Below are 11,634 nucleotides of genomic sequence, written 5' to 3'. Positions count from 1 at the left end.
AGGAGAGGCCACCGCAATGAGAAGCCCACACACCATAACAAAGAGTAGCCCCCGCTTGCCACAACTAGAGAGAAAGCCCGTATGCAGCAACGAAGACCCAATGCAGCCAAAAAATTATTTTTAAAAAAATTTAAATAAAAAAATTTAAATAAATAAATAATAATAAGTGGGGGGGAGAAAAAGACCACCTGATGAGTAGAGAACTAGCCATCCTGCAAGAGGTGGAGCATCTAAGGCTATGGAAAGTCTCTATTTGAGGGACAAAGAAATGCCCACATGCCTACACACAATCTTTGCCTCTGAGCCCCTTATCATTTACAGCAAGCACTACTTAAAAAAACAACAACAACTAATCCTCTACTTCTACTTCATTCCACAAACAATATATTTACTGTAGATTATTAGAAGTAGTGGTTGGAGAGAGAGGATGATAGAGAGAGAGAGACTTACCTGCAGCCCCCCACCCAGAGAAAACCACTATAATGTTTTAATGTTGATGAAGCCTCATTTTGTGTCTGTGTGTACTTGCTGTGAATTTCTCCATGACATTTTGGTGCACAGTAGATCAGACTTCTTTTATCTTTCCCATAAATTAAAACTATGTCAGTCACCCACCTTTTAGATCCATTCACTCATTCAACAGATATTAACTGAATGCTTATGATGTGCCAGACACTCTTCCAGGTGCGGGGGAAATAGCAGTGAGAGAACAAACGTCTCTGCCCTTGTCCAGCTGACATTCTAATCGGGGGAGACAGACGAACAAACAAGAAAAATAGTATGACAGCTGGGGATAAACGCCATGAAAATATCACAGCAGGGAAAGGGCTTTGGGAGTGTTAGGCAGGCTGAAATTTTAAATGGGGTGATCAGGGAAAGTCTGAAAGCAACAGCCTGAAGGAGACAAAGAACTGAGCCATCTGGAGACCATAGGGAAGTGTGTTCCAGCAGAGGGAACAGCACGTGCAAAAGCCCTGGGGCAGGAGTGTGCCAGGCATATGCTGGGAACAACAGGGAGGTCAGTGTGACTGGAAGAGAGTGTCAGCGTAGATGGGGTGTAGAAGATGAGATAGGGAGGTCACGGAGCCTGAACGTACAGGGCCTTGAGGGCCAGCGAAAGGATCGGGCTGTCCTCTGATTAGTGATGGGACACTACTAGGAGATTCGAGCAGAGCAGTTATACAGTCTGACTGAACATTGAGGATAAACTACAGGCGGGCAAAGGTAGGAGCAAGGGACCTGTGATGAGGCTATTGCAGTAATCCAAGAGAGAGATGCTAGTTATCTGGACCAGCAGGATAAGGGAGGTGGTGAGGTGAGAGGGCGTCTTGATGTATTTGAAGATGGAACTGAAATGTGAGATGGGCAAGTTGCTTTCACTCCCTTTCTTACAGTATAGTATTGCTTGTTTTGAAAAAGGGGCCCAGAATGTTGAGGTGTTTGAGGGGGGCCAGCGAATAGCACTCCCTTTCTTACTTCCTCACTTGAGTCCTGATCCAATTGAGAAATAAACAAAGGTATAGTAAGGCAGATGGGGACTAGAAGGTCACTGATACAGAGAAAACTGATGTTGGAGAGGGGTGTACTGGCTACATGTCCTTCCAAATCCTGAATCCCAGAATAAGGCATCTCACTCACCGCATCATCACCAAGAGGCCTGTCCTGTGAGATTTACCACAAGGGAGAGCAGACCCAAGAGGGTTTGGGCGATTCCCACCCAGCTTCTCCTTCCAAACTCACAATCTGATTAAGCCCCTCCCTCCAGGGAGGGTGACAAGGATGGGGTAGCTGGAGGGATGGAGAGAGTGCAGGGGCGCTGCCTCCACTTGGATGGAAGCGTCTTGGGGAAAAAAGCTATCCCCACCCCCAGTCCCCCAGCAACACACCTTCTGAAAGACAAAAGACCCCTTTAGACCCCTTGGAAGTGGGGATTCACTCTTCCAGTGGTGAGCAAGGGGGCCCTGCACAGTTCTCGTCAGGATGATGAAACACCAAACATCATGGCATGTGTAGACACTGCTGTGCAGAGAGAGGAGTATGCGTGTGCGCGCGCGCGCGCACACACACACACACACACACACACACACACACACACAAACAGGATCATGCCGTACGATCACAGCATATTTTACAACTGCTCCTTTCACTTGATAATATATCTGGACTCTGCTTTCAGTAAATATACTTTTTTTTTTTTTTTTTTGCGGTATGCGGGCCTGTCACTGCTGCGGACTCTCCCGTTGCGGAGCACAGGCTCCGGACGCGCAGGCTCAGCGGCCATGGCTCACGGGCCCAGCCGCTCCGCGGCATGTGGGATCTTCCCGGACCGGGGCACGAACCCGTGTCCCCTGCATCGGCAGGCGGACTCCCAACCACTGCGCCACCAGGGAAGCCCTCAGTAAACATACTTTTACAAAATCATTTTAACGGCCAAATATCACTCCACTGTGTGGTATACCCATCTTTTGGTAACCAACCTCCTATTGTTGGTCATCTGGCTTGTTTCCAATCCTTGGCTACTATTAAAAACAAATAAATAATTAAAATAAAAATGGTCTGAACCTTCTTGTAGCTAAATTGGTTCACGTGCTTGATTCCTAAAGCTAAATTCCTGACATTGGAATCGCTGGGTTAAAAGGCAGGCATGTTTTTAACACTGTGGTTACAGTTTGCAAAATTCTGCAAGTCCAGAATGCAAAGGACAAAAAGAATGGACAAAAGAACCAGTTTCCCTTGTAGGCTGTGGGCTCCCACACTGGACCTCCTGTGTCCCCCACAGGCCCTTGCACTGGGCAGGGCACGCTAGAACTTCAGCTCATTGTGTGTGGGCCGGTGGGCTGAAGAGAAGCAATGGGAAGGGATGGTAGGTCTGGGTCTTCTGTACGTGACGAAGGCAAGTGCATTTTCAAGGGTGAGCAGGGGCCTCTCCTGGTTGGTACAGCTGACATGGTGGGTCCCAGGCCAGCCGCCCCTGCTCTCCCTCTGCCCCCGAGTGGATCTAAAATCAGAAAAGGAACATCTCCTGGCTTCGTTTGTCATGAGATTCTCCCAGATGACCCGCTTCCAGAACAGCTATCTGTGGGCTCAAGGATACACATGGCATTTGCTTTGTCCCCAAGTCTGTGCCTGGAACCTGGACCCTTGTGTGCCATTTTCACACTCAACAATTCCTGGAATGCTTATGCCTCTTTGAATGGCATCTCTGAACAGTTGTTTAGTTCACAGGCTAATATTTTCCACGCAGCACCTCCAAAGAAAATCTGAGTGCACACAGCCCCACGGAAAGAGCTGACTGCCGATACTCCCAGTGGCAGGACGTTTTTCTGGTGGCTGAGACTAAAAGCTGCAGAAGGATTTTCAGTTTCTCGGGGAAAGAACTGAGGGAGGGTCTCACCGTGCCCAGGAAAGGCGGCCCCCCAGAACAGGGAGGTGGGCTCCACAAAACGAAGCGTCCCAGAGCATGGTGGAGAGCTTAGGGTAAAAACAGGCCTCTGTTCAAAGCCCAGTGCCGCCGCCCTCACTGTGGGAGTGTGGGCAGGTTACCTGACCTCCCTGTGCCTCAATGTCCTTAGCTGAAAATGAAGGGAGCAGAGTTTAGCGTCCAGGGTTGTGTAAGGATCTAACTGAGGAAATGTGCATATTAATTACAGGGTAAGTGCCCCCAAAGCGGTAGATGGTACTCTAGCATCAATACCACCAAGTGGAGACAATAGGATCCCAAAGAAATGGATTAAAGAAACCACTGGACAGGGGAGGGGGTGGGGCAAATTAGGGGTATGGGATTAACAGATACAAACTACTATGTATAAATGATAAGCATCAAGGATATATTGATGGGAATTATAGCCATTATCTTGTCATAACTTTTAATGGAGTATAATCTGTAAAACTACGGAGTCACTATATACCTGAAACCAATGCAACATTGTAAATCAACTATACTTCAATAAAAAAGGACCACTGGACATCTCTAACATCGTTATGTCCCAAGGGTGTAGCACACAGTCAGCACTCGGTAAATATTTGAGGAATTTGATGAATGAATACGTGCGAGACCACGTCAGCCATGTAGGCAGCAACAACGGTGAGAAGCTGGTCCCTGGAGAAGCTAAGAAAACTTCCATGACGATAACAATATTATTAATAAAAGTAGCAGAGGATTATACAACACTCAGGTGCCTGACACTACACCTTAGATCACCCTTGCAAGGTGGTGCTTCACCTCCATTTACAGAGGAGGACACTGAGACACAGGTCACATAACACTGAGTCACAGGTCACAGTCAGAGGGCAGAGCAGCGTCCACGTCTGGATCCTGGGGCAGGGGGACAGCAGGCTGGGGGCTCTCCTGGCTTGGTGAAGGTGGCTGGGGGCAAGGAGAGTGAACTCAGCTCAGGGTGGAAGCCGAGGAGGACCAGGGCTCAGAGACATGGCCCCTGCCCACCCAGGAAGGGCAGGATAGGCTGTGACCACAGAGACAGGTGATGGAAGAGAAGAAAACCAGGAGGAGCCTGTTTCATCTCCGAGCTGTACACTGAGCGGGTATGTTTACTCACAGTGGGCCGGGGCCCGTTCTCGGGGTTTCACATGTACTAACTCAGTCCTCCCAGCCTGACGGATCGTGAGCTCCCAGGTTTGCTCGGCGGGCTGCTGTTCGTCCGCATCACTTTTGTCACCCAGGTGATTAATTTTAGCTAGAATAACAACACACAGCTATTCAGAAGAGCTCTGTTATTGACATTCCTATTGCAAACAGATGGCATGCCTGTTACAAAGCTCCAGCCCTTTTTCTTTTTCCTGTATCTCTCTTTCTTTCTTCTTTACCCCTTTTCTTTCTTCCCAAAGCCTTAGAATATAACTTTGTTCACAGGAAGTTTCTTAGGGGCATTTTTGTCACCTCTACCTGAGGACAAACAGGAAAAATACCAGGACCAACACAGTCCTCCCAACATGGCCAAAGATGCTTGGATGGGGGACCCGCAGGGAGGGTGGGGTTGCTGAGCCCCACATTGGGGGAGTGAAGCCACTTGCTCCCCAACTTGCTGAGACTACGGCCGTGAGGGCCCAGTCCGAGCCTTGGCCAGCTCCTAGGATGTGGCCAGACTTGTCAGCTGGGGTGTCTGCCAACCACCCTCAGCATATGCCCCAGGCACCCAGGAGAGAGAGACTGGCCAATTGGGAGCAGTAGGATGGGCAGGGCCCCAGAGCTGAAAGGGTTTGAGGCTCCCTGGAGAATTGGCCTGTTCTAGAGTCATGACCTTTGACAGTGACTGACTCTGTATCCCGGTCTTCAACCTTCCTTATTTCACAGGGAGGACTCGCCACACTTAGGCTCCACAGTGTCCCTTCCCAGAGCATTCTGGGCTGAAGGCCCTGCCTCCCTCCCTCCCCTGCTCTATCCCTGGTCCTGGCTGAAGCAGATGGGAGGGGTCCACAAGGGAACAACTTGGGTGTTTGAATCTCATCCCCTCTGTCTCTGCGTGAGTGTCCAAAGGACTTTTCTGAGCCATAAAGGGACCACTTGTGGCTCAGCATTCCCAGAGAAGTTCTTCCTTCATCTCAATACTCTGCTCGGAAACCTGGAGCCTTTCAGCAGCAAAAAATAAGCTACTGTGTGTGAGGTCCGGCTGTGCTGCCCTTCCCCGTCAAGAAGCTGGTGGCTGGCCCTTTCCTGAGCTACGTGGCCTCTCCCAGCCTCTGTGTCCACCTCCGGTGTTGGGGCTCCTTGGGTTTTGTCCCAGATGTCTAGCTTACAGTCGAGCTTCTCAGAGTTGTCCCCACGCCAGCAGCAGCAGCAACATCATCACCTTGGAGCTTGGTGGAAATGCAGATTCCCAGGTCTTCTCCCACATCTGCTAAGTCAGGATCTGCACTTTGATGAGACCTTGGTTGATCAGTATGCAATGGAAGTTTCAGGAGCCTTGACCTACACCTGACCATTTTCCATTCTGGCTTCACGTTAGGATCACCTGGGGAGACTGTGCAGTGTACCAGTGCCAAATCCGGGGTGGTAGAGGGCAGAGCCTGGGAATCTGTAGTTTTCCAAAGCTGCCCCGTGATTCTGATAGGCAGCCACCGGTACAGATGAAGGGGCAGTGATGGGATCTATTTGCAGCTTCCTTAAACACCCCCTCCTGCCTCCCCCTGGGGCAACAGAACCAGAACTTCCTTCCCATCCCTTTGTACTGCTCACTCTTGCCTTCCTTTACTCCTCGATCTCTTGAGTTGTTTTTCCTTCTGTTCTGGGCAGACTTAGGAGAATCTCCTTGGATTTGGGGCTTGCTCTGCCCATCAGCTTTGGCCAGACTCGGGCCACCCTCCCTGGAAGCTCCACCTTGGTCTGACCTAAGTGCTCCCAGCTGTGGAACATCTTGACAAGCCTGACTCCCGCCCAGCAAAGAGCAAATCTGCCCGAAGTTCAGCCTGTGGGCGTGACCAGTGACCAGCAATGCCGCCACCCACACAGCCCCACACTGACCTCGCTCTCAGGCTGACTCTTTCTGGTCTCCATCTGGGACAAAGAGGTGGCAGTGAGGTCCTAGGGCCTGACCCACCCTCGGAAGAGCCCCTTGAGGCTTTCAAACCCTTCGGGGAAATAAGGTCACACAGAAACAAAAAGCAAGCTTGCTGAGGACCAAGAAAAGGCCCTTTCCTACCTTCTTTCTCTGTCTGAAAACAATGCGGGAGCTGGACAAGCCAATCCCAGAGCCTTTCATTGTTCGAATCAAGGTCAAAGCCAGCACGTGAGCCAGAGGCAAGTATGGGAGCCCTGAGGGGGTGCATGACAGGGTCCAGCCTTGGGTTACAAAGAGGAGGGCCCAGGATGGAGGCCTGGGGAGGATGAACCCAAGCCCTGTGGCCTGTCTGTATCTGTCATGGCCTCATCACATCAGCCAACATTTGCAGGTTCCCCCTGGGTCTGATCAAATCAGACCTGTCTCTGCACTGGGTGCCTCCTCTGCCCCAGCCCAAGTCTCCCCACCATCTGGGAAACTCTTCCACAGCTTGTGTTTCTCTCCTGAGCTTTCCCATCCCTGAGCCCCCGGAGGCAGGAGAAAGGCAGTCATTTCTTCGGCTGCTAAATACGTCTGTTTTGTTGTTTTGCAAGCAGACAGCGAGTTAAGACGTCATTTGCTGTAGCTTCTAGCTACCTTGCACTCCCACAGTTGGCTCCAGAAGGAGGGCTTCGAAGTCCTTGTTTCCCTAAGTTCTTTCTGTTCTCTCCTCTTCCTTTTCTGTCGCCCTCTTTCCTTCCACTCCAATCCCTTTCCTCCTGGAAGCCCAGCTCTGCCTATTTCCTTACGCCACTGGATCGAAATGTTGGACTCTAGCCACGGTGAGGAGCCCAGGTCTGGCAGGTGCAGGTCACATATCATCTGTGATCCAAGCAGCATCACTGCAGTTATCCTGAGGGTGGTGGTCACCCAGAGACTCACTCAGGGCACCTGGAGACTCTGGACCAGGCAGACCAGGGTTAAATCTTCCTCAGCTGTTCGACGTTGAGCACCTTGTTTAACTTTAATGGGCTTCAGCTGCCTGGTCTGTAAAATGCACACTGATCATCAGCTCCTACGGTTGGTGTGGAGGTTACGTGAGATCACAGCCGTGAGGACCGGCCAGGCGAGGTGCTCCGTCACCCACGTGCTGTCCCCACACGCCTGCCTCCCCTATCACTGTGCCTGGGACCTGTTCCCCCAGGAGGCGATTCAAAGATCACGCAGAAAACAGGGAAGTGTTTCTGCTGGAATGTGTCCCTTCACGACTGGGCCCGCGGATACCAACTCCTCTTCTAGCTTTGTACTCACTTTTCCGTTTCCTTGGTGTAACTCCTCTGGCCACACACCCCACTGGGCCACCAACTGTTTGTGAGCGACAGAAAAGGCCCACCCACGGGGGCTTGGGGAGTACGAGTGAAGTGTGGCCAGGCTCCTGGCTCTTACTGCCAGGGCTGTGGTCGCACCAGGCAACCTAAGTAGGTGTCAGGGATATAAATTCAGGCCTGGCGGGGGCTTCTGGGAGGAGGCGGGGCCTGATTCACATAACAGTGCTTGAAGCCAGGCCCAGGTGTGTTCAAGCCCTGGCCGCTCAACTCCATGACCTTGGGCAGACTTATTTGTCCTCTCTGAGTCCTTATCTGTCAACTCTGCCAATAACCTCTTTCCTAAAGGATCACTGAAGGCATTGAAGGAGGTCACCTAAGACCTCTGACATAAAGCACGGTGCGATAAATCCCCCCACACACAACACGATCTCCACAGCCTCACCAGGACACGCAATACAGCGCACTTGCAAAGCGCCCTGTGCCCCTCGTATACTTTCTCACATTGTATTCCCATCATGACCCTAGGAGGTAGGTTATGTTAGTGTCACACTCATCTTCCAGATAAGAAAACAGAAGCACGGGGAAGTTATGTAACCGGCTCAAGTCAGCCAGCATGGCAGAGCTGGAAGCGACTGTCACAGTGACTGGTGGGCAACTTGATTTGCACGGTAAGTTTTCCCATGGAACTTTGGAGGGGGGATGTGAGTCCTACACCCCAAAGCGGACATGGCTCCAGAACCTTCCATGACCCCCTTGCCGAGGGAGCCCACAGGGAACACAGAAGAGTCAAATGAGGCTGACTACTCAGGGACTTTGCAGGTGCTGCCAGGTTCGTGGCCATCAGCTTCTGCTGGGTCTGCCTTCCTCCTCCTCCTCGTTTCCTGGGCCAAACTTTATCAGGACGTCCCCTCTTCTCTGGAGCTCCTTCCAGCAAATCCATTAAAGGCAGGGACCAGGTGAGCAGGAACAGCCTGGATCTCAGAGATCTGGAGACTTCTAGCTACAAAGCATGAGGCATATTTACTTTGTCACCTGAAATTATTTTTGTTTCAAAGGCTTTAGGAAGATCCAGATGTTCACCTGGTCTCCAATTGCTGAAGGAACATGTGTTTTAAAGGCCAGCTGTCGAAGTACATGCATTCTGCCCTTGCCATTCTGTGGAGGCCGCCTCTGGCCTTGACGTTAAACCAGTTACAGTTCTGTGCTGACGGCATACGTGGCCACGGCCAGGATTTCCCGTGCCTCCACCTCACCGTTTCCTCTCTGCCTCTGAGCTGGTCCCCTTCATTTCTCCCTTCCTCCCTCCCCACAACTTGCTCAGATCTGTGGGTAAATGTGCAGAAATGTTCTGGAAAGTGGGGACATTGAGGCTCCAGGCAGACAGGGGTTCATAGGCCAGCCCAACCATTTCTGGGCTCTACACACACAGGCAGTTTACCCGAGTGTCAGATGTCCACCTGGAAACTGTGAGATCACGTGAAGATGGTTTCGTTCGCAGCCTGGCGCAAGATAAAGGCGTAGTAAATGGAATAAGGGGATAAGCCTTTTGCCCAAAGCTAAGTGTAGTGTGAGGCACGGTGTGTCCTTAGCACTTGTGAAGGGCCTGCTTCTCCCTTATCTCTCTCCACAGCCCTGGCCTCAGCCGTGGATTCCTCCTGCCCTCAGATCTCCCTCCGATATGGACAGGCCCCGCCACTCCACGGACGCTTCTGTGACTCCCTCCTACCCAAGTAAAACCCACCCGTGCCGGTCTCTGCACAGGGTTCAGCCGGACTGACGAACTAACCTTGGCTGACACTTTAACAGAGTGAGGTGACATCTGATCAAGGCCCGGAGACAATGCTTCAGGGGTGCACAGGCTGCCACTCGCCCAGTATTTCCCAAACATCTGGACCAGGTGCTCGCTTCTGCCAGAGCTGCCAAGAACGATGCCCAACTCCCCAAAGGGGGACAGATGGTAACCAGTCTCGGCCCATGGCGGAAGGAAGATCTTTGAACTTGAGGTCACACCGCTTAGGTACCTGCTAGGCCAATCTGTGTGTCCATTATGCCTGCCTTCCCACAGCAAGCCGAGAGCCACGTGAAGGGACAGAAGGGCATCCCCTACAGCTGGTGCCCAGCTGAGGGTGAGGAGAGATGCTGCACCAGGGTCCAGAGATCAGGGCTTAGCTCTCACTCTGCTCATGACTCATGCACGACACAGGCAGGTCATTACCCGCTGTTGTGGCTAAAAGGCTGTAACAGCACCGGCCCCTCCCTGCCTCATAACGGTGACTCGGAGGATTAAGGAGGAAACGAGCGCTAAGCTTGGTAAATGCAGCTTTGTCCCCCAGCTAGTCCCTCTGATTATTCCACAAAACCGATGGGAAATAGCAAAGGTCAACGTTCTCTTTATGGGAGGTTGAGGTCCTCACTGGGTGTGGTTCTGAGCTCCGTGTCTGTGTCACCCTCACCTGGGGTGAGGCCCTGGAGTCAGACAGAAAAGGGGGGTTAGAGGGAACATCGTCCAAGCTCTGGCCACGTGCCTGGGGCATTTCACATGGCAAGTCAGCTAAAGGAATGCATCTTGCTGGGCCTTCTGGAAACTTCTAGTAGCAAAAACCACAGACTGAACAGTACCTGTCAAGGCTGGAGCGAGCAGGATGAAAGCTGTCTCTCCACGATGCTGGCTTTCAGCGCTGGCCCCCCTTGCTCTCCACTTATGTGATTTGGTTTTGTGGTCTCTCTCGGTGGAAAGCCTCTAGGACGCTAGTGGCTGAAGCCAGAGCCCTAGAAGGACAGGAGGAGGGAGAGAGGCAGATGGGGCGGCTGTGGCCCAGCTGCACGGAGCCAGCTAGGAGAGGCCACTTCCCTCCGTGCTGTGGCTTTTCCCACTCAAGATCTGGAGGTGCCTCGGTGAAAGGTCTAGATGGGATTAAACCAATTCTGCCAGCCCAAGAATATCGCTCGCCATCCAGCTGTACCAGGATTGAGTCATCCACCACTGCCGTCACTGATCTTCAACACACTCTGAAAGGAGTTCAGGGTGGAGATCAGGAATGAGGTGCTCTGGGCTCTGGGAAAACTGGCAGAACAGCCTTCGGTTAGATATTTTCAGGAGAAAATTTTATGAACACAAGTTCTTGCATCTTCCCATACTTGGAAAAGCGCTAAAATCTTTAAGTAAGATGTCTATTCCCCGTGGCTAGCGGTAACCTTCTAGCGAGACGTGTGCTTGGTGGCAGGTACCCTTCTCCAAAATCACATATATGCTGACCACCCCTTCCCCCCTTCCGAACAGTTTCTCAGAGCCATCCGAGAGGCTGTGTCCTGGGCTACAGTCCTCGGTAAATCCCCAAATAAAACTGAAAGTCACAGCTCTCACGTGGTGTGTTTTTATTTCAGTCTACAATTCTCCCAAATAATCCAATGGGGGGTAGAGAAGATTCTTTCCAGTTTAATTTTGTGTGATAGATCAGCGGACCAGTACCAGTCTGCTGCCTGTTAGGAACCGGGTCACACAGGAGGTGAGCGAGCGAAGCTTCATCTGCCGCTCCCGGTCGCTCGCATTACCCCCTGAACCATCCTCCCCTGCCCTCCCACCCCGTCTGTGGAAAAACTGTCTTCCAAGAAACCAGTCCCTGGTGCCAAAAAGGCTGGGGACCGCTGTGACAGATAATAATTCACATGGTTCAAAATCAAAATAATATAAATTAGATACAATGGGAAATCTCGCTCTACCTCTGCCCCAGTTCACTGATTCCTCCCACTATACCCGCTACTGTTATTAGTTTCTCATGTACCTTTCCCATATTCCTTTCTGTACATTCAAA

At 51.5% G+C, this 11,634-nt stretch overlaps 1 protein-coding gene across 2 annotated transcripts in view; it reads right to left on the bottom strand.

Annotated features, from left to right (window-relative positions):
• The window catches only part of SNRK (SNF related kinase), a 167,393-nt gene extending 156,010 nt beyond the window's left edge, over window positions 1-11,383 (bottom strand). For both annotated transcript variants that reach the window (XM_049693635.1, XM_049693637.1), the window contains exons 1-2: window positions 10,442-11,383; window positions 4,557-4,694 (exon numbers count right to left, since the gene is read on the bottom strand). The gene's annotated coding sequence lies outside the window, so the exon portion shown is untranslated. The remainder of the gene's footprint in view (window positions 1-4,556; window positions 4,695-10,441) is intronic.
• Window positions 11,384-11,634: the final 251 nt, after the last annotated feature.

This window comes from Orcinus orca, chromosome 10 (assembly GCF_937001465.1).
Source record: "Orcinus orca chromosome 10, mOrcOrc1.1, whole genome shotgun sequence".
NCBI classification, from domain to species: Eukaryota; Metazoa; Chordata; class Mammalia; order Artiodactyla; family Delphinidae; genus Orcinus; species Orcinus orca.
This window is presented reverse-complemented; position numbering and strand designations above follow the sequence as displayed.